Genomic DNA, 24,112 nt, shown 5'->3' on the forward strand with positions numbered 1-24,112 from the left:
AGAATACTCCAGCTTCTGTTTCCCATACTCTTTAACTTGGCTTTACATTAATTGCAATAAATATATTGTTATGAAGGGGGATTTGCCAGTTAGGTAGTCTCGTACTTTCGAGACGTTTCTGGTACCGTAAGTTTCGGTAGGAGTCGTCAGAGTTGCCAGTTTGCCTGGTGTTTGTGAGCGTAGTTATTTCGTAAGTTAAACATTCATTTATTTTTCTGCTCTTTTTCTTTATAATGTTTTATTTAAGCAATTGCTTGTTAAATTATTTAATTTAAGTTCGTATGGTTAATGATTTAGAGTGTTATGTAATGTAAGACAACTCTAGAATGTTTTGATGTCTCGTAGTTGGTAACTGTTGTTGCTAGGGGCTGATGCAAGACAGTATGTCCTAGAATGTTGGAGAAGTGGACGTTTCTAGAACAATGCAAGCTTATAAGGATGGGGAAGAGATTAGTTAGTGAGTCAGTCAGTTTGGAGTTTAGTCGGTTTTCAAGTCAGTTTGAGTGAAGTGTCAGTGAAGACTATTTTTGGTACTTGTGAAAACAGTGGCAAACAGTGACGGGTTATTGAAGTTTGTATATCAGTGGAACTTGAGAAGGCAGTGAAGTGTATGAAGTGTAATTACTGTCAGTGAAGATTATTTTCAGTACTTGTGTAATAAGTGAAGTGTTAGCAAGCATTAAGTGTACTAACTGTGAAGTGTTGTTAAACATTAAGTGTAACTGCAATCTATAAAGTGTGTATAGCTCCAGTGCTTGTGAGAACAGTGAAGTTGAAAAGCATTAAGTGGAATTATTTGGAAAATAAAGACAGTGAACTTTAAGACGCTAGTGTTTATTTTCGCCTCAGCTGATCTTGTGTACTGCACACCTAAAGGCTGACCATAAGAAGAACAACTCACTGGGCAACGTCCTTCCTGTACTGTACTACTGCTGTTGGAGCCTGTGGCAGTGTGGGGACTGGAACGTAACAATATGTTGTATTCAAAATGTTCAGAGCAAAATCACCCAAAATCCTAAACTGCCGCTTCAGTAGATTTGGTTCTAGTGATTATGACCATTGACTCATGATCTGTATATCACCTGACCTCGATATTGTTAATTGCTACCAATAGGGGGGGGGTGAAATTAGGACTATACTCAAAGAGCTGATATTTGGAGCCCGAAGATATGGACAGACAGATACAGCGACAGACACTGGCAGACACTGCCAAAAACATTACCTTCCCAGTTCGCACACGATAAAAATCTAGTTTGAATATTTTGTAATTTTTCACACTCTAATAAGCCCAATCAAATGTCCTTATTATATTTCTTGAGTTACAGATCTTTGGTTGTATGGATTCTGGTTTGACAGAACTAAAATATTGTTGTCTACGATAACTTATACACAGACATACACGTTATTAATGTCTTTACAGTTGGCAATTGCCGTCACGACACATCTGGTGGTGCTGCTCCAGTTCTACTTCCAAGGCATAAGCAACATGGTTCTTCCATCTGCAAATTCCACCCAACACATGTAATGTTTTCTGATGTGCACCAAAGATCACAAATGCTGATGTGTCCTGTGTGCAAAGGTCAAGACTCATGTTGGGTGCCTCTCAAGACTTACAATTATCACAATACGCTTAACAGGACTAAAGGAGGACACGTTAACCCTTCGATTCTGAGACGTCTGGCCGAAGGTGAATATCGTCCAGCTTCAGCCAGGAACGAAATAAGGAAACCACTGTTAGTCCCGTATTCCCGTTGGTTAAGGAACTTCCCTAGCAACGCTTCCTTAGCGATTTATTTTGCCGAGTACCTATCAATATCCTATTATTTTCTTCTATCCTTTTAATGTCAAGATAGACTGCATGATTTGCACACAAGAACATCGTAGCCGAGCTGAATCAGAAATAAACCGGTAAGGAAGAAGTAATAGTAAGCTTCCTACCCGCACGAAAATACCGTCCATAGTCTGAATAGATTACCTTTAAGCTCTTCTTTCCCAAATATTATTTATGGTTAAAAGCTATCGTTCTGGGTATCAAACTTTTAATTTTATGATGTCTGTCGGCTAAAGGTGGTACATGAAAAACAAAAATATGCCATAAATTTAGAAAAAAAAAATTATTGATCTTCTTTCCCTCCTTCGTCATGTAGCTGTTAAGAAAAGATGAAGAATTCGACGAGATGACCCGTTATATTTCCCGACACTGAACAAATACAGGTGTCATATTCTGGTAACTTGAAACCAAAATTATGCTAGAACGAGAAATCCAATCAATGTACAGTCACCCACAAAATTCGTGTCCATTTCTCGAACCCCGTAAATGTGTAAGCAGGTTTGTCGAAGCTGCAGGGAGACTCACACTTATCTGGGAACAGTGTCAGTGGGGGTTGCGGGTACTGGGGATGGAAGGGGTGGTGCGGTGGTGGACGAGTTGTATGCTGCAGTCGTCATGTCATTGTGTAGGTTTTCCTGCTCTTGGTTTTGGCTATTTTATGCAAATTGTTATGCAGCGTATTCTGCGCCCAACTTCTTGGGTTCAGATACGGTGCGGGCCTTGGGTTCTTTATTCTGGACCGGGCTAGAGTTTATGAATAAGGGATATGGCTCAAACCCAGGCTAACATGATACGCACGTATATTACCTTACAAACAGAGTACACCTGTTCACACACAAGCACATGGACAATCCTATATAAAATACAAGTACACTATATGACAGTACGATATAAAACACACTTACACTATACATTACAATACAAGACACACAGGTGGCCTGAACACGATATGACAAGCGACACTATAATATATATTGTTACGTCCCAGTCCCCCACTGTCACAGGCTCCAACAGCAGTAGTACAGTACAGGAAGGACGTTGCCCAGTGAGTTGTTCTTCCTATGGTCAGCCTTAGGTGTACAGTATACAAGATCAGCAGAGGCGAAAATAAACACTGGCTCCTTAAAGTTCACTGTCTTTATTATCCAAGTAATGCCACTTAATGCTTTCCAACTTCTCTTCACTGTTCTCACAAGCACTGGAGCTATACACACTTTGCTGATTGCAATTACACTTAATGCTTAACAAAACTTCACTGTTAGTGCACTTAATACTTGCCAAGACTTATTAGACAATTACCAAAAATAATCTTCACTGATAGTAATTACACTTAATGTTTGACACATCACTGTTTTCTCAAGTTCCAATCATATACAAACTTCATTAACTCGTCACTGTTTGCCACTGTTTTTACAAATTCCAAAGTATACAATCTTCAGTGACACTGCACTGACACTGCGCTACACCGACACCGACTGCACTTCACACAAACTGACCTGAAACCCAACTGAACTCCAAACCGACTGACTAACTAAGCTCTTCCCCATCCTTATATAAACTTGCATTACTCTCGAAACGTCGTGTTTACTCTCGACGGGCAACAGTTGCCAACTCGGAAACAGCCCAAAACATGCCAGTGTTGTCTTACATTATATAACGCTCTAAATCATTTACCATACGAACTTAAATTACATAATTCAACAAGCAGTCACTTAAATAAAGCATTATAGAGAAAAAGAGCACAAAAAATAATGCATAACTTACAAAATAACTAAGCTCACAAACAGCAGACAAACTGGCAACTCTGACTTGTACCGATACTTACGGTACCAGAAACATCTCGAAGGTACGAGACTACCTAACTGGCAAATCTCCCTTCATAACACTACCCCCTCCCTAGTTCTTTGTCGTCCTGACAAAACTAAACAGCACTGTATATACGGACACAAACCTTAATCTTAATGGAACATCTAACAATACACAAAATAATCCTTCAACTTATCAGGTCTTCTTTTATGCCACTTCCGACGATATCCTTGCTCCTCCACACAGTCCACTCCTCCAGGAAGGTCTTTTCCTCTTCTTGATTCTCTTCTTCTCCTGGGGAACTGTCACCCTCCTCTTGAACTTCAGCTCCTTGGTCCTCCTCAACATCCTCGGCTGCGGTTGAGCACGATTCCTCGGAGACGTCCCAGCTGAACTGTCTTGGCCCATTGTACTGCCACAGACGGTTCACGTGTACCACCTTTGGGCGAGGCTTCCTGCCTCCCGAATCCGATATGTTACGTCTGATAGGCGGTCCAACACAGTGCAAGGTCCATCCCATGGGCTCTGCAGCTTCGGTGACTGTCCATTCTTAAGCTAAGGATTGTATAACCAGACTTGGTCACCATCCTTGAAGCTCACTTCACTTGCCTTGGCATCATACTTGCACTTCATCACTTCTCCTGAAAACTTGAGGGCTCCTCGCACTTGATGATGTACCTCAGCCAGCTTTTCCTGAAGGTGCTTTGCATAGCCGGTGGTGTCTGTAGGCAGCTTTCCACCAGATGGTCTTCCCATTAACAAGTCGATGGGTGAATGTAACTCGTGGCCCAATATCAGTTTTGCAGGAGTGTAGCCAGTAGACTTGTGGGATGCAAACCAATATGCCATTAGGAAAGCAGGTAATTTCTGGTCCCAGTCAGTTTGTCCATCAATGCAGTACTTGGCCAGTTCTTGCCCCAGGTTCCAGTTGAATTTCTCCACCATACCATCTGACTGTGGCCTTAGGGGGGTCGTCCTGGTCTTCTTGATCCCCAGTAACTTGCAGCACTCACAGAACACAGCAGACTCGAAGTTTCTACCCTGGTCTGAATGTAGCTCTTGTGGCATCCCAAAACAACAGAAAAACTGATCAACCAACACTTGAGCAACAGTCACAGCCTCTTGATCAGGGATGGCATAGGGTTCTGGCCAGTTTGTGAAGTAGTCCATGGTGACACATATATACCAGTTTCCTCTCTCAGTGAGTGGCAAAGATCCAGCAATGTCCACCGTGACTCTTTCCATTGTTGCACCCACTTGGTACAGCTGGAGAGGGGCGCAACCATGTGTCTTGGGTCCCTTCTTGGCACAGCACACATCACAGGCCCGACACCACTCTTCAACATCCTGACGCATGCCAATCCAGTAGAACGTCTGTCGCAACCGGCTTAAAGTTTTCTTCACTCCCAGGTACCCACTAGTGATCTGGTTAAGGGACTCATCCAAGATCTCGGACCTCATCTTCTTCGGAACCACCAGTTGCCAATACTTGTTGAGGCCATCGGCTGTCTCCCACTGACGGTCCAGTAGTCCGTTGGTCAAGCGAAGAAGGTCCCACTGACTCCAGTAGCTCTTGGTTGCAGGGCTTAACCTGGAAACTTCTCCCCACGATTTTTTTTTTTTTTTTTTTTTGATAATGAATGAAGGAGGGAAAAACAATGTAAAAAAAGTAAGTCCATGTGCCTAAAGGCATCCTCCATTCATAAAATACTTATAACAATTGGATTTAAAATTGAGAGGATTCAATGTACGTGGGAAGCAACTCCCAGGAAGTGAATTCCAGAGAGTAGTAGTTCTGGGGATAAATGAATTTTGATAAGCAGAGGTTCTGTATTGTGGGGGAGAGAATGTGAGTTCATGGGTGCTCCCAGCTGCCCGAGTATTTCGGGAGAAAATGTGAAGGGGAGGCACAATTGAAGCCAGTTCGTTAGAGCACTTACAGTAAAAATATCGATAAAATAGTGCTAAAGAAGCAACATCTCTATGTACTGATAACGGAGGAAGGTCCTGCGTTATGGCAGGATTATTGATTAACCTAATGGCTTTATTTTTAATTTTGTCCAACTGCCTCAATGCAAACGCTTCACATCCACTCCACAGTGGTGAACAGTATTCGATCTGAGAACGCACATGACTTTCGTATATTGTGGCCATCTGCTTGTCAGTGAAGAACTCACGAACTCTGTACATAAGTCCCAGTTTTTTAGAATCATTTTTAGCAAGGGATTTAACATAAGCTGTCCAGCTTAGGTTGGGGTTTAGAGTAACACCTAGGATATCAATTGTAGTGGATATGGGAACACTGACATCATTTAAAATTATGTGAGAGTCTGAGGAATTCTTTCTATTGGAGAAATTAATGTATTTAGTTTTCTGAGCATTAAATGAGACCAGATTTTTTTGTTCCCATTGATGAATTTTAGAAAGGTCCTGGTTCAGAGAAATTGCTGTGTTTATTTGGGAATTTAATATATAAAATTGTGTAAAGGAGGTACTAAATGTGAAAGAACTATGAAGGGTCGAGTCATCAGCATAAGAGTGTATTGAGTTGTGCGTGACAGAAAGGTCATTTATTTAATGAGAAAGAGAGTTGGCGCCAAAACTGATCCCTGAGGTACGCCAGCATTTATGGAATGAAACTGAGAATAAATTCCATCTACCATGACCCGTATTTTTCTACTATGAATACGATGGTCGCACTGCACTCCGCCGCAGCCAATCAAGCACCGGTTGCAAATCTGCATCCTCCATCTGCATTCTCCCCAGGTCTTCATCATCTGATGCCGACCCCATCACTACAGTACAGCAGCATTTCCTATGATTCCCATTCCTACTACACTGCATGTCGTCTGTTCTTCTGTCTTCTCGCACACTATTTGTGAAGGCTCTCCTGAATTTCTTTAGTGGTGGGCCTTCTGTAACCTTCTTATTATCCCAACCATTCTGATCCGCAAGTAACTCAAACTGTACACGGTAAGCTTCCCAAGATACTCTACCATCAGATTCCTGAGATTTCTTTTTAACTGGGCTCCCATTATAGCCATGCACTTCACTGGTTTGGGGCCTAAAAACTGGGGCATCATAATTATGTCCAGGACTTGAACTTCCAACATTCTGATTATTCAACCCTGCAATGCCATCTTCAGATGCCGGGGATCCACCAAGATTCACCATTCACTGTCCACTCCTTTCATATGCTCTCTGTACACTAACCTGAGGCTCAGCAGTGCAGTATTTCTCTACAGCCTCCATATTCTCACTAATAAATTTCTCATGATCGACTACATGCTTCAACTGGCAACCTACATGCTGTCTGCACTCTTATCACAATTCCTTCACTAATCTTTACCTGGTTATCTACATTCAGTTTTCACTCCGTCACTATTTCCTCACTAATCTTGAGCTGGTTGTCTTCATGCCGTGTCCACTCCGTCACTATTTCCTCACTAATTGTCTTCAACTGGTCGTCTGCAAGCTGTCTGCACTCTGTCACTGTTTCCTCACAAACTTACTTCAACTGGCTGTCTACATGCTTTTTGCACTTGGTCACATTATTGCTTACCTCATACTTCTGATGCTCTAGCTTGGTATCTACTTGCTCCTTAACCTGTTGCTGTTCTTCTTTGATTTCCTCCATGAATGCATTTGGCTGTCCTGGCACCCTCAGCTGTACGTCCCTCTGTTGCTCCTGTAATGCCTCTTTAAGTAGTTCATAGCGTTCTTTCTGTTCTTCATTCTGTGCCTGCAATTGTTCTTGGAGTTCTTTCTGTCCTTCGTTCTGTGTCTGCGTAAGTGCTTGTAATAGTTTCATGATTCCATCCAGTGATGCCTCTTCCTGCCTAGCTTGGCCTCTTGTCTGGACACCCTCTTGCTCCATGTCGAAGATTAGCCTCACTGCAACCATGAAATAATAATCCAACACTCCTGACACCAGTGTTACGTCTTCGTCCCACACTGAGACAGGCTCCAACAGCAGTAGTACAGTACAGGAAGGACATTGCCCAGTGAGTTGTTCTTCCTATGGTCAGCCTTAGGTATACAGTACACAAGATCAGTAGAGGCGAAAATAAACACTGGCTCCTTAAAGTTCACTGTCTTTATTATCCAAGTAATGCCACTTAATCCTTTCCAACTTCTCTTCGCTGTTCTCACAAGCACTGGAGCTATACACACTTTGGTGATTGCAATTACACTTAATGCTTAGCAACACTTCACTGTTAGTACACTTAATGCTTGCCAAGACTTATTAGACAAGTACCAAAAATAATCTTCACTGACAGTAATTACACTTAATGCTTGACACTTCACTGTTTTCTCAAGTTCCAATGATAAACAAACTTCATTAACTCGTCGCTATTTGCCACTGTTTTTACAAGTACCGAAAGTATACAATCTTCAGTGACACTGCACTGACACTGCACTACACCAACACCTACTGCACTTCATACAACCTGACCTGAAACCCGAATGAACTCCAAACCGACTGACTGACTAAGCTCTTCCCCATCCTTATATAAACTTGCATTACTCTCGAAACTTCGTGTTTACTCTCGACGGGCAACAGTTGCCAACTCGGAAACGGACCAAAACATGCCAGTGTTGTCTTACATTACATAACACTAAATCATTTACCATACGAACTTAAATTACATAATTCAATAAGCAATCACTTAAAAAAAACATTATAGAGAAAAAGAGCACAAAAATTAATACATAACTTACGAAATAACTAAGCTCACAAACAGTAGACAAACTGGCAACTCTGACTCGTACCGATACTTACGGTACGAGAAACGTCTCGAAGGTACGAAACTACCTAACTGACACATCTCTCTTCATAACTATATATATATATATATATATATATATATATATATATATATATATATATATATATATATATATATATATATATATATATATATATATATATATATATATATATATATATATATATATATATATATATATATATATATATATATATATATATATATATATATATATATATATATATATATATATATATATATATATATATATATATATATATATATATATATATATATATATATATTACAACACAAGTCATTGAGGGGTATGAATGTAATACAACCTACGACACAGTATATCACAATGCAATACTCACAGGTGGTATGAGCGCAATGTAACACAAGGCACTGTACATCACAATGTAATACACCTACATGGTACAAACACAATATTTAGACACTAGACTGGAATGTAGAGTCAGGTCAGGTATGTATTGCATGGGGAAGGGAACAACATGCTTGAATGCCTAAGAATAGTTTCACTACACTGAGATGTACTACTACGGTATGTGACGGGGCTGGGGCTGGATAACCCCATTAAACTGAATCCCGAGGTATTTGCACAAGGATATGAAGTGAGATGTCACTTGGGGAACAGGGGAACTTCTCACTAGGATGTACACTAGCACAAGGGGGGGGGGGTTGATACAAGTAGGGGGCAAACACACGGGGGCATGACGTTAGGGGGATGGGGAAGAGGAATGAACACAAAATCTGTAGCACTACAACTCATGGTACTGCTGGTCGTCGGTGGGCACGAGGGGTGCACCTATGACCACTACATGGGCAGCTGTAGCAGGTGGCCAGGAGTGGGAGGAGGGCCATCTGGGGTGTGCTTCCGATGCGAGTCTCTAGCGGCATAGTCTGGGGTCCAGGTCAAGCTGAAGGGTGGAGTGATGGGCAGCCCTTTCCTGGTGAGGGCCCTGGGAAGGTGGTGGCACTCGGGGCTAGGGCCAAACAGGGCCAGGAGGTGCTCAACACGGCGCCTGCCCTTTGTCGTGGTGGGTATCCTGGGGGCGGACCTGGCCTGGTCCGGGCCAAGGATCGGCCGCGAGACTCTCATTGCCTCCCTGGGTCTGCAGTCTCGCCTGGAAGCGACGGCCGTCAGGTGGTGCCTGTGGCTGCCTGCACTGGGAGGGGAGTCTGGCAACTGCTGTTGATATCGGGGGCGGCTCGCCGGCGCCTGGGACTGAGGTCTCGCATGGAGGAGGAGGCCGTCAGGGGTGGTCTGCAGCCACTTGATCTGGGGGAGTCCATCAGTGGCTGTAGGCAATGAGGGTGGGGTCACAGCGACAGGATACCTGGCCTCTGGGTGGTCTCGCCCTGGCTGGTCTCTGGCAGGGTACCTGTGGGGGAGCAGTTTCCATTCTCTGTACAGGAGGGGAGGCGAAAGGGGCGCCTTGCTCTGCCATAGGATGGGCAGGGTAAGCAAGAGGCGTTGTCCTCGCAGGGAGCCTATGGAGTCAAGGAGGGGGAACGACCGGTGGTCTGTTCCCCGTCTTGGTAGGCTTGACGGTCCCTGCTACAGTAGATCCGACGGACGCCACTGTGCTGCTGCTCCCCTGGCATGTAGTAGGAACTACAGCTCCAGTGGAGTCCCTTCCTCTTTTTGAGGCAGGTCCGGTGGACACTGTGTCTGAGGGCTTACTTAGGACTTGGCTACTGCAAGTCCCACCCCGATTCTGGCGAGTGCTTTCTCCATTGGAGAGTAACGCACTTGATCTGAGTACTGCCTGGTGGTCCGGCAGCATGGAAGAGGGGCGTCAGGTCACGGGGGATATATGTTCCTGTGGCATATAACGCGGGTATACCTCCCCACTGCCTCCTCTTGAGGTGGGGGGCTACCTCCCCATGTCCTCTACCTGGGGTGGTACTGTCGGGATCGCTCCGCCAGGTGGGTATTTCACAAACAGTGGAGATGTAATAAGATAATGAAAACTATAATATATTACCACATGCTAAAATGGATATGCAGCTTCTACAAAATCTAGTTGAGCTGTGACAGGGAGGTTGCTTCTGCCCTCTCCAAACACTCCCCATCCACCATAATACTGTCTCAAATCCCTCCAACTGACTCCCTTTCCTAAGGCAGCTGTATAGCACATAGTTGACAAAACATTACGACACAACAACAAAACACAGAAAACATTGCCTTGTTGGTTCACATGTCTGTAATACTAAGACGATGTAGAAGAATTTTATATTGTGCCGACATATGAAACCTTTACAGTAGTTAAATCAGTGCCTAACCACTTATTAACCAGAAACAATGGATGTTGGTGATGGTGGGGAGTCTAAATTCGGGTATTGATAAAGTATGATGAGGTAAGGTGTAAGCACCATTGTCAGGCAAGGTCACGAAAGTAGGGAGCCATGGGTATTGACTGTACAACAGGTTCATTTCATATGATTAGTGTGGCACAAAACTGTAGTCATGATCAAGTTTTCAGTGTTTTTCTCTGTTGGTTAATAGGAAATAATGTCTTGTAGGCCGAGATTTGATGAAATCCTCCCATGCACTGCTTATGGAAACTAACCACCCGTAGGTATGTTGTTTCCCAAGTAGTGCAGAGACAAAACCTGTGTCAGATTGTGACATTATGGTCCAAAATGTGTGACTCATGCATTCATAATACAGGGTTTAATTTTTGATAATGTTCAGCACACACACACACACACACACACACACACACACACACACACACACACAAACACATTATATACATATATATATATATATATATATATATATATATATATATATATATATATATATATATATATATATATATATATATACACACACACACCACACACACACACTAATCTTCCCTCAGTAATATCAACCAAAAAGGAGTAAGTAAACAATTTATAACAAACACTTACCTCTCCTTGCTATTGCTCACAGTCAAGTCATTAGATATATGGGGCGGACGTGTTTTTGTCACATATACAATCCTTGGTCTTCATTTTCTTAATATAACAAACACATACTGGGTCTATATCCGAGTTTAGACTCCCCACCATCACCAACGTCCATAGTTTCTGGTTAATAAGTGGTCTGACACTTAACTACTGCAAAAGTTTCAGATGTCACGACAAAATAACGTCCTGCTACATCGACTCATATTACAGACATGTGAACAGACAAGGCAGTTTTCTTTGTTTTCTTGTTATGTCATAATGTTCTTTTGACTATGTGCTATACAACTTCCCAAGGAAAAGGAGTCAGTTGGTGAGAATCAAGGCTTTATTATGATGGACGGGGAGTGTTCGGAGAAGGCAGGAAGAACCTCCCTGTCGCATTTCATCTAGATTTTCCATCTCTATTGTTTGTACAGAAAGCCAAGAGCAGGAAAGGCTGCACAATGACATGACGATCCTCTCCATCCCCAGTCCCTGCAGTCCCCACTGACACTGTTCCCAGATACGCGTGAGTCTCCTTGAAGCTTCGAAAAAGCTGCTCGAACATTTACGGGGTTCGAAAAAAGGACACTTTTGTTCGTGACTGTACAAGGTGTACAACTTTTTCACTTAAAACTTTTGCCGTTCAAGCAAGGGACGAATTTGTTACTGTATTCCAGCTTACACATTTTTTTTTTTTCGATGAAGAGAAGTCCCTGATATGTTCAGATATCTACGTTCTATTATTATTATTATTATTATTATTATTATTACATTTTGCATTTATCATTCTTATTTATCTTTGTAAATAAATGTAGTTTAATAATCACAATGAACCAGTCATTACCATTGTATGAGTAATAGCAAGTTTACATAAATATCCTCCATAAAAGTTTCTATATATTATACATGTTTTATGATACCTATAACACAAAAAAAGGTTGCTAGGTTCACATGGCCGGGCGTTTATAAGCTGCAGTGCACGGGGGATGGGGTAAGGGTGGGTGCAGGGTGAGAGACTGATCACCTTTGCCATTTCCATTTCGTGATATTTTCACAGTGAAAGATGACACACAGTCTATACTGCTATTACTTAATCTGGCGTGAAGCTCCCATCTCTCCATCATGACTCATGAGCTGTAACAATAAATTAGCATTATAGTATGATGTCGCTGACAAGTGCTGTGGAAAGGATGCAGAGCTGTAGTTTGCTCTTTTTGACTCTACCGAGCTATGTGAAATGAGCGGCAAATGGATGAAAATCTAGGCTAAGTCTGAGTAAAACGAGTATAACATAATCCTCAAGCGGTGATGCAACATGGAGTGCTGGGGAAGGTGTGGTGCGTGGAACTGATAGGTGCTGGGAAAAGGAACACCGGAATCTCTTAAATGGGTTCCTAGCTTTCAAGAAACCACTTGGCATATCACTCGTTGTAGAATAACCCGATGGATGCACTACATCTAGTGAGTGGACGATGGGCGTCATGAACAGATATAGTCAAGGTGATGTTAAGAATTATGTCTGACAACGATTGCTGGATGAAATTGTCTTTCACTTAAATATACACAGTAAAAGTCCCATGATTCATTAAACAGTTACAGCATATCACTGAGATACCATAGGTCATGTCTCAGGCTTGTATGGTTGTTGATTGAGGAAGCTCCCTGACACCTCTCCTTTAGCAATTCATTTTTGGAGATGACTGAATAATATCCTTTTGTATATTATTTCTCAGATTATGACGACAGTGGAGGGATTTATGAAATACGGAAGTGAAGAGCAAAGTGTAATAAACTCAATAAATCGCCTGGTAAAAGCTCTTTGGGTGTTATTTGGCACAGAATTAAAAGATGTCCCTAGCACGCGAGAGCTTTTTGTGCCAGAACAATTACCTTGAGGCTCCTATGACTCACTCTCAGCTGAATATACTGGTCTGGATGTAGATTAGTGGAGTGTTCCCGATCATGTCAGAGTTAACGACATCAGGGCGCTTCCACACGTGTGCTCGAACAAATGTTGACAACATGTAATCAACACAGTAACGAACACGCTTCATTCATGTTGGGAACAGCAGCGTCCAGATCATGTTGGCAACATCATGATGAAGTCTTAGCTGCCTGCTAGGGACAAACTTATCCCATCACCTCTGTTGCCAGTGTTCGAAGCTGCACTGAAACATGTTTGCATACACCTGTCCAAATACTGCTGCATACATGTACCCAAACATGTTGCCAACTGTGTTGTCAACATACTGTATGTTCGACGGCACGTGTGGACGCGCCCTGGCTACAATGACTCTCTCTCTCTCTCTCTCTCTCTCTCTCTCTCTCCTATATTTAATTTCTTGGTTTTAGCAACAATAGAGGAGATGTTTTGACCATGAATTTTTTTTTCCATGACCACGAAAATGAGTGAATGAAAGTGAATCCTTTTACCGGAGAATACCTTAATGATAATACTCCAATAGACCTTTTCCAGTAACGTCACAGAAATCACGTGGTTTTGTTTACGACTCCATATTGGACGGCAAACTCCTCGCAGTAGTGGCTGGACAGAGAGGGCTGTCAGAGATTGAACTGTCTGATATATGTAGAAATCTGGATCAACGCCACCAAGATCTGTACAGGAACAAGATAGTGTTTGAAGCTGGACGCTTACACCATGTCTAGGGAGAAATTCGCTCGTTTCAAGTACGGAGACCGAAACCAGATCTCAGATATGGCGATCTTTTATCACTATTTGGTGAACACCCCGTGAAAGTTCATCGGGTTCAAGGTAAATATGTGTAATATATCCAGCTGGAATTGACATACAGTACATGTAAATTGTCTTGGTAATCAGTAAATTATTGACGTGGGGCCAGGGGGGGAGGGATTGTAAACACTGACTACGAATCGAGTAGTTGATGAATGAGTGGAGGGTGAGGGCGTGGGAGTGGGGGAAGGAGGTGGAGGGAGGTGGGAGGTTTGAATGGCAGTGAGTTGGTGGGGGGGTGGAATTAGGGTTGGTCTGGGGTGAGGGGGTGTGGGGGAGGGTTGGGGATGGGTGGTAAGGGGTGGGACGGGTAGGGAATGGAGAGGAAAGGGGTTGGGTGGTGTTGGGGGGTATTATGGGGGGCTGGGGAGCTTGTGGAGGGGAGTTGGAGGGCGTTGGGTGTAGGTGGGTGGGGGTTCGAAAGTGGGGGGTTTGGGGGTTGTTGGGGGGTGGGAGTGAGGGGTAGTGGGGGATGATGGTTGGGTGTGGGGGAGTTGGGGTAGCAGTGGGAGGGTGGTGGGGGGGTGTAGGAGGGGTGGGGGGTGTGACGTGGTTGGGTGACGGTGGGGGGATGGGGTGGGGTTGGAGGGGGTGGGGGGTGGCTCACCTGATATGAAATGCCTGCTACAGAGTCGGGTGTAGGCCGTCGGCTGCCAATTCTCCGTCTTCACGGCAGCTATCCACTTCTGTTGCCTTTCCTCATTGGCTGGAAACCGGCAGAAGTTTACCCCACTTCCACTTTTCTGCCATGTCTTACAGCCAAAGGCACAACTGCGGAATACCATTGTGGAATCTGCAATTCTATCTCTCTAGATGTCCGACAATTTGCCATCCAGTATGGCGTCGTAAACAAAAGTCACATGACCAGTGACGTCACGTGGAAAAGATCTATACTTGTGTTTTACCTGGTTTTTGCTCTGGTCTGTATTACCTGGTCTCTGTTTTACCTGGTTTGTGTTTTACCTGCTGCTGGATTCTAAAAGACCGATTTATAATAGTGACTGACTAAGACGGTGTACAGTGTGTACGTGAAGTGGAGGGAGGGAGAGGGAGGGGGAGACCGAGGATAAGGTGGTGGGATGGAGTTGAGAGGTATATGAGGGAGGGGGAGTTAGTTAGGGGGGCAATTAAATGGTGGGCGACAGAGCAACTTGGAGGCGTTTTGTCTGCGGCCACACTTGCCGGCTTTGGGTGACAGAGCATCGGGCTATAGATAGATAGATAGAGACAATTATGTTACTGATAATAATGACACCAGTTAAGATAAAACTGATAATGGATAAAAGTTGCCAACATTTTCAATGGAATACTGGATGGTCTCCACACTGCCACTGAACACTGACATGCTTCTTTGCAAACTGCCATGATGTTTAATGAACGGTAAAGAACACAGGATCCCAAAGTTTGTATGATTTGACCTATGAAATGCCTGTGAAAAAAATAATAAGATAAAGCGAGGGTGTTTGTGGTAGTGGTGGTAGTGGTTGTGGTAGTGGTGGTAGTGGTGGTGGAAAAGAAGGAGGAAAAGGTATAGGAAGAGCAAGAGAAAGAGAAGAAGAACAGGAGAAACAGGAGGAGGAGGACTAGCAAATATAGAACAGTGTCCACCATAATGTGGAGATCATATATATAGAAAGATAGATAGATAGATAGATATAGATAGATATAGATATAGATAGATAGATAGATATAGATATAGATAGATAGATAGATATAGATAGATATAGATATAGATAGATAGATAGATATAGATATAGATAGATAGATAGATATAGATAGATATAGATATAGATAGATAGATAGATATAGATATAGATAGATAGATAGATATAGATAGATATAGATATAGATAGATAGATATATAGATATAGATATAGATAGATAGATAGACAGACAGATAGATATAGATACAGATACAGACATATATATAGATATACAATATATATATATATATATATATATATATATATATATATATATATATATATATATATATATATATATACGTGTGTGTGTGTGTGTGTGTGTGTGTGTGTGATCTCCACATTATGGTGGACACTGTTGTGTATTTGCTAGTCCTCCTCCTCCTCCTCCTGTTTCTCCTGTTCTTCTTTCTCCTCTTTCTCTTGCTCTTCCTATACCTTTTCCTCCTCCTCTTCCACCACCACTACTAGAGAGAGAGAGAGAGAGAGAGAGAGAGAGAGAGAGAGAGAGAGACAGACAGACAGATATATGTCTATTATATGATGTTTTTTTCTTTTTTTTTCTGTTACGCAAAGATATTCATTATATAAGACCTTCCTACTTTTTTTTTCCAAAGGAACACTGTGATGTCAGGTATAAATAATAACCTATTTGTTTATCAGTCTCTCAGATAGAAATTTTAATTCCAGGTGGTAAGGAAAGCTAACACAATTTATCCAGAGTCAACACAGCGTCATCATCACAGGGAACGAGAAGTGGACTGCTGATGGGCAAACCTAGAGATCGATACCCGGAAAAGAGAGAGAGACCAGCTTGAGAACTGAATATCGGAGAAAGCATTTTTTCTTTTTTTTTAACTTCTGTGAAACCCACGATTATCTCAGCAAATCGTCCCCATTAATATCATCATATTAATCGTGAACGAAACAGCCCCAGCATGTCTCATTATAGTCGGTTCCGTATATTTCCCAAACAATGGTAGGTGCAGTAAAGGAGTGTAATGCCAACTGTTGCATGTAGGAGGAAGACTCTGCACTTCAGGAAATGAGCTGACGACTGTATTATATGCCCAAATCTTACACCTAAGAAGAATAAATAAATAAAATAAACTAAAATACTCTCTTATAACTACTGTCTAATACCCTCTGTTTGTCCGTTTCATATTTACAGCATTTTTCCTTGCCTGTGTGTTCCAATATTTATTCTGTTATTAATCTGCTATTTCTCCCCTTCTTTGTTTTTTCTATTTTCTTGTTTACAGCAGTATAAAATTTCTGTCTATGGCATCGATGGCTTGTGGGCTATAATGCTACGTTATCTTACTTTTAACTTACTTTCTTCTTTTCTTGCAACTGATGAAAAGGGTGTCTTTCAGTAATTTCATTAAGACAACGCTTTTTTTTTTTATTTACTCACTGAGCAGATATTGATATTCAGATCATTGAAACATTTTGCTAACACATTCACGTAGTATCTTCCCTCAACATACTCGTCAAATAATTGCCAGACAAAGAATATACAGGAAATCCCACATTTTGTGATGAGAATGATGAGTATATAGCAATAAGTGCCATGAGTGCAACAGTGCACTCAATGGTGAGATTATTCTGTGAGTATGATGGAGTGATAGTCAAGAGAATAATATTACAAGAAGTGACGAGATTATGTAACTGAGTTTGCCAGTCAATCAGCCAAACGCCACTCGCCCACACACTCCACCTCTGCTTCCCAGCTCGGCCGCTCTCACCTACTGCCTTGCTCCGGTGCCCTGCCCTTCTGAGCCTCGAGTACGGTATGCCAATAGGCCACATCGTAGGCAGACAACGAAAAATATACTGATTCAGTTACGAAATCCTTATTATACTTGTTTCTGATGCCAGTCTGATGAAATAAACCTGTATTAATAATGGGAAAATCGACTAACATATAATCAATTCTGTGCTGGGAATCCAATTCATTTATAGCAGGTGAGACCCAGGTAAGTTTTCACTGTACCACGACCAGGTAAAAGTTGTCTCTCCTCGTCACATACTTGTAACCAAGGTGCCTTCGCCCCTACTTGTGTCCCTGAAAGAGACAAGACAGCACCCTGGAATTCGGGCAAGTAGAGGCTTTTAATCATACACAAAGTACATCAGTATAATTTTTTTCTGTAAGATTTTTCCTGTGTCAATACAGGTTTATTTTATCATACTGACTTGCCGGACGTGCTATGGGTGTGATTAAAAGCTTCTTTCTGCGAGGGGGTTGTCTCTTTCCTTTTAGGCCCTTAGTGAGGGAGTTGGTACCTTGATTATAAGTATGTGACGAGGTGAGACAACTTTCACCTGGTCGTGGTACAGTGAAAAACTGCCTGGCATTCATATGTGTGTCCTGGGATTGATTTCCGCAACAGTATTGGTAATATAACATGTAATAGGCGTCCAAACTGAAAGTGTGGAACGTGTTCGAGCGAGCCAGCGAGCAAGTCAGGCAGTGCTGAACATTGTCTCATGTGGCTCATTATCTTCCTCTGATTTCCTGACCTGAAAATACGAAAAAGAACTTAGTAGATTACACCAAAAATATTCCCTCACACTTCCTAAAACCAATTCTCGTCTTCTGTTAATTTTAGGTCTAGGACTTGGGACCTAGCAGGTTAATAATGACTTTGCTTTTTGGTCACTCACAAAAATTACTTTCACCAAATCTCTCGGTGCGCTCCAATTCGAATCAGAGATTAGAAATTCAGAGTTTCTATCGTCGATCAGAGTACTGACTCCGATTCAGTCAAAAACTCCCCCCCAAAAAAAAAAAAAAAAAAAAAAAAACGGAAGGTATTACTTGTTTTGAAGAGGCAAAACCTGGTTGCTCTCAGCAATCATCGGAAAATACTGCTGCGCTACTCACACAACCTTAGACCATTACTTCTTGCTCAGCCGACTGTTACGGTAATCTCCCTTATAAAAAATCGCTTCCTTGATTTACGATATATATATTGTGTGTGTATATATATATATATATATATATATATATATATATATATATATATATATATATATATATATATATATATATATATATATATATATATATATACAGTATATATATAAATATATTGGGAATTACGGTTGTCTATGAAATTAAAATAATTGAGGATTTTTATGCGATTTTCTAAAGTGGTGTCTATATTTCTTGTAACTTCTTGGCTGAGATATCCAAGAAAGTTCGCTACTGTACCCCTGCTCCCATATCTTGCTGATGCTGTAAATCTTTCGCTCGGTTATATATGTCGGGGTCCAAACTGTGACTAAATTTGGTGTTTGAGAGAGCAAAACGAGCGAGAACAATACATTGATATAAACTAATATCAGTGTGACTGAAAAGCTGCTGCAACAAAAATATTTCTTTAAGAAAATATACAATGCATTATCGACACCAAACAGAGGATTTCTTAGAATAGCACGGGAGCTCAAGCTGTTCACAAAAAACCTATCTTTATTCATCAATAAAGTGATCAAGTCCCAACGTCCATCTTCTCAGCGAACTCAGGGTCAAACGATAATCATTTTGCCAAGCCAGTTGACTGGCTTTTCACGTTGACACTTCAGTCAGATGCTGACGAGTGACACTGTATAGCGGGGAGGGAGCAAAGCAACTGTGGCGTCCACCCAGGAGTCAGACATCCTCATGTTTCCCTGCACCTCGCCGTGGGGAAGGACCCTGCACTGACCCTGGCGAGGTGCTGCTTATCACAAAGGGGTGCCGGTTTCCTGCATGGTGCATATACTGTACAGTATATGTAGGACGGCCTCACAGAGGAAAATGTTTACCTGTGGTCGACAGGTCTGCTCGGCCATACAGACCGGGGATAAGCAACGACAGTAACACCTCAGTCAGGTATAAAAATCTACCTACTCTGTAATGAACCACTGGAGGTTTATAAGACTGCTGTGTCCACCTAGGGTGTTCGTGCAATGGCATCACCGATTGGTCTAAACGCCCCCTCAAAGGACACCGATCTGGACCAAACTCGAAAACCAATGATCCCCCACTAATGCGTGTGGAAAGTTTGGTAATATGAGTTTCTGAGGGTTTAAAGTTTTGCTACATACATACATACATATATACATACATCATACATACATACATACATAAATATATCATACATACATATACATCATACATACATACGTGTATACATCATTTACATACATAAAAACATACATACATATATACAAATTCAACGTCAATAGTATCGTTGATATTTTGTTTTTCTACATGCCCTCTGTGCATGCAAAAAAATTCTCCAAAAATAATGGCCTCTTACATGGGCAGGATGACCTAATTTGATATTACTGTGTATCTCTGAGTGTAAGCTTTTTCTGACCAAACGCACTTACGAGTATACTCCTGTGTAGCATATTCATGAGCCAAACTATGCCGAGTAATTTCAACACTTCAGTAGTATATCCCCCTCCCTCTCCTCCTAGACATTTCAGAACACAAATGACAGAGGCTATGAGAGCAATGCACGTGAACAAGATGGAAGATGGACGAGGTTTGATTGTAGACGAAGTGGAGACTAGAAATGAAGAGGGTGGACGTGAGCTGCGTGTGATGATGTGTGTGGTGGAGTGGGTGGCGGTGGTGTTGGGCCTGCTGCCTAATGGTGGCCGTGGGCGTCGCTGGCCACTGGGAAAAACCATGATCGCCCTCGCCGCCTCCATTATCACACCGACCTTCACTGGCATCTACGTCGTCAGATACGTGTGTAAGTATAGCAGGAAATCGGCATCTCCGGTAACCAGAGTTTGTAAACGATGACTGCCTAAGTTGAACTAGAAATATCTACAGAATTTTTTTTTGCCATACCACGTTGAGTACACCGCTTCCCGTCCGATCAGCGAAGTTAAGCAACGTTGGGTCTGGTTAGTACTTGGATGGGTGACCGCCTGGGAACACCAGATGCTGTTGGCATCCCTAAATGTCAAGTGGGGTTGGTGGAGGATTAGTGCCCCTCCCCGTAAAACAATTAACTCTAAGCCATTGGCCACCCCGTCTGGGATACATGGCGTCTGGCAATGAATGAATGAATAATATATTAAAAGAAGATTTTAAAATAATTAAAATAACATACAAATTATTTATCTTTTTCAGTTGGTGTTGTGGTACCATTGATGATCAGCCTGTTCCCAAATCTTTTGTTGGTCACTGATACAGTGTACGTCATCATCAATGCCATAGTTCCCCTGATAGTACTGGTGTTCTGGGTGAAAAGACGCAGCTTCAGCACTTTACTTGCTGACCTTCAAACCCCCCTGGTGTTGGGGGGCAGCAAGACCAGCCTCCTGCAGTGCACCATATGGATCATCTTCGTTCTTCTTGACATTGCTTTCACTGTGTCGATTCATGTCCACTGGAACATAGACCTTTTAATAATAAATAATCCGTTCAGTCTGGAGACACTAATTATATTATATTCAGTGGTATCATTGCGAATGATTACGAGTTTTGTAATGTTACTGAACGTGAGCGCTGGCCTTGTGCTCCTGGGCAGCCTAAGGGGCACAAACGTAGCCCTGAAGGATCTCTTGTCATCCAGGGACACAAAGAACAGCCAACCCCAAGTGTCTGTAGCCAAGGCCTTGTGCAGCCTCCGCCTTCGCTACCTAACCCTCCACCGCCTACACAACCACCTGCAATCCATCATCTCCTTCCCCATCTTCATTGCCACGGTGGAGAAGATCGTTATGTTTGTGATCCTGTCATTTTTCTTGCTGGTGTCCGGCCTACCTTTGAATTATTTTTGGCAGTTTTTGTTTCTTGTTTTCTCCAGCATTGCGATCATGTATGTGCTGGGGAGTGTAGCTGACCATCTACAGCAGGAGGTAAGGAAATGTGTACACAGTAGCTGTTTCTGGTGTGTGTGTGTGTGTGTGTGTGTGTGTGTGTGTGTGTGTGTATTCCAAAATCCCTGTTTATATTACTGAACAGGAATCTATAACTTATGATTAGCCTTGGTAAATTTGCTTATTTTTGTCACATTTTGTTTAGAATTCCTCTTCAAAAAAACATAATTTTGAGTCAGCACAGGTTTCCCTACAAGATTGAAAATGTTGGTGGATTCACTTTGACTTTCAGCAATTTTGTCATAATATTACTGTATCAAGCTTGTAATGTCTGTATACTCATACTTTCACATCCCCTGAACACAATTAGGTACTTAAATTAAGAAAATGTAGTGTTTGTATAATCTGCAGTTCTTCGCACATATCAAAAAACAATAGCCCCATTACGCTGCCAATGTGCTACTTAGTTTGTTATTGCCCGCCTTCAGCAAAGCGAAACGATATAGTTTTTGTCAGTATGTGTCTCTATGTGTGTGTCTAAGTGTGTGTGTGGGGGATGGGTGGGTGTGGGTGTGGGTATGTATATGAGTGTATGCATCTGTTCCCAACATATCTCAAAACGTTGTTGACGAATTTTCACCAAATCTTCAGGAAATAGCATCTATGCAGATGTGCAGAAACCTATTACTTTTGGTTAGGATTTGATCAAAGACGACCGAATGCCAACCGCCATATATCTTTTTTATATGAAATGGCTTTTGGGGAAACGCGATGACTGAATTCAGTAAAGTTTTGTTATTTTTCTTCAGATCTGGCTTGTAGGTAACTTGCAACTGAACCACCAAAATAATTTTGCGGGCGAATAGCATTAGGTCCCGAATGCTTTTGTTTTATTACCTCCTCCAAAGTTGTTGGAGGAGGTTAGGTATTCACCTGTTTTTGTCCGTTTGTTCGTTTGTTTGTCCACACGATATCTTCAGACGTTCTGAACGAATTTCAATGAAATTTTATGTGAAGGGCTGGCCATGGTCCAAGAAAAATTTATTAAATTTGGGGGCAGATCCTGCAATGGCACTGGTGGAAGTATGCGCTCTCTGAGTGCTTTTAGAACTTGCTGTAACTAGACGATTTCATTCAAGCCCAGTAAAGGCCTCTCGCTATGTACGGGTTTCTTAAACGTACGGTCCCAGTTCTCGTAGGATAAATAGGCTCCGTAGTACTTCTTCTTAAACGATTTATTTTCCAAACTACCTAATAACATCATTTTTTCCTTCTTACATCATATTAATATTGACAAAAACTGTACGAATAAGAAAAAAATACAGTAATGGAGCAGAATCAGAAATAACCGGTTAGGAAGAGATGTTAGTGAGCTTCCTAAACGCACGAGAATACCGCTTTGTATCTAACCCTTCCCGTTTAAAGTGCCTCCCAAGCTTAATCAAATCGTCTGATGGAAAAATTTAAATGGAAAAGCATCCCGGGGTCTGTAAGTTAATTTTCATAAATCTTCAACTAAATTAACAACTTATCCCCTTCAGGCTGCGACGCCCTTGAGGATCCTGGGTGAAGCGGCCTCGCCTCATGAAGTTGGCCTGTTCGATGGCCAGGTGGAGGCTGAGGTGAGGTGCATGTGACTTTATGGAAAATTTTACCCAATTTTTGCATCCCTACCCCACCAAAACCTCTCTTTTTTTTTCTTTTTTTTTCCCATCTCAAAGCAAAAATTCACCCGGTATTTGTATCCCCCCAGTCCGCTCCCGCCTCTGTCTAGCACAATATCATACACCCCTTTCAATACTATTTATAATGTAAGAGAAATGTGACAGTAAAAAAGTTATTGAACAACACAACTTCTACCTGTACAGATGACCATGAACTATGGTGTACTCAACATTAGCTGTAGTATTGTGATACACACTCTAACGTATGGAAGTGAAGCTTGGACTTATTGGAAGGACACAAGTCAAGTGGGGGAGCAGTGGACGTGATTTATTTGAGAGGGACATGTAGAGTTAAGTGGAGAAATAGACTGACAAATAAGAAAATGAAGGAGGGTTGTGATGTGCATGTAGTTGTGACAGAGTGTGTTAGGAGAAATACACTTAGATGGTTTGGTCATGTTGAGACGACGGAGAGTGAGAGATTAGCTAGGAGGGTATCTGAGTGAGGTGGAGGGGAGTAGTGGGAGGAGGAGATCGAATATAAAGTGGAGGGATGGAGTACAGAGGAATATGAAAGGGGGGGGGGATTGTTCGTTGGGGGAGAGCAGAGAAACAGCAGGGGACGGGACGACATGGAGACGATTTCTTTATGGTCACCCATTACGGGATTAAGGCGTCTGGCTATTGATATATTGATTTTACTTCTTTTAGGGTTTCGTTTTAAGATATGCATTTTGATTTGAAAGGATCCTTTGTTTCTTATACTTCATCAGTTGGTCTTTATT

At 42.0% G+C, this 24,112-nt stretch overlaps 1 non-coding gene across 1 annotated transcript; it reads left to right on the plus strand.

The window, feature by feature from the left end:
* Window positions 1-20,672: 20,672 nt before the first annotated feature.
* LOC145399370 (5S ribosomal RNA) lies at window positions 20,673-20,791 on the plus strand. Its single transcript, XR_013897286.1, has one exon. It is a non-coding gene; the product is annotated as a 5S ribosomal RNA (ribosomal RNA).
* Window positions 20,792-24,112: the final 3,321 nt, after the last annotated feature.

The sequence above is a fragment of the Coenobita brevimanus genome, chromosome 48 (assembly GCF_032717465.1).
Source record: "Coenobita brevimanus isolate Jiangsu-jjx chromosome 48, ASM3271746v2, whole genome shotgun sequence".
NCBI classification, from domain to species: domain Eukaryota; kingdom Metazoa; phylum Arthropoda; class Malacostraca; order Decapoda; family Coenobitidae; genus Coenobita; species Coenobita brevimanus.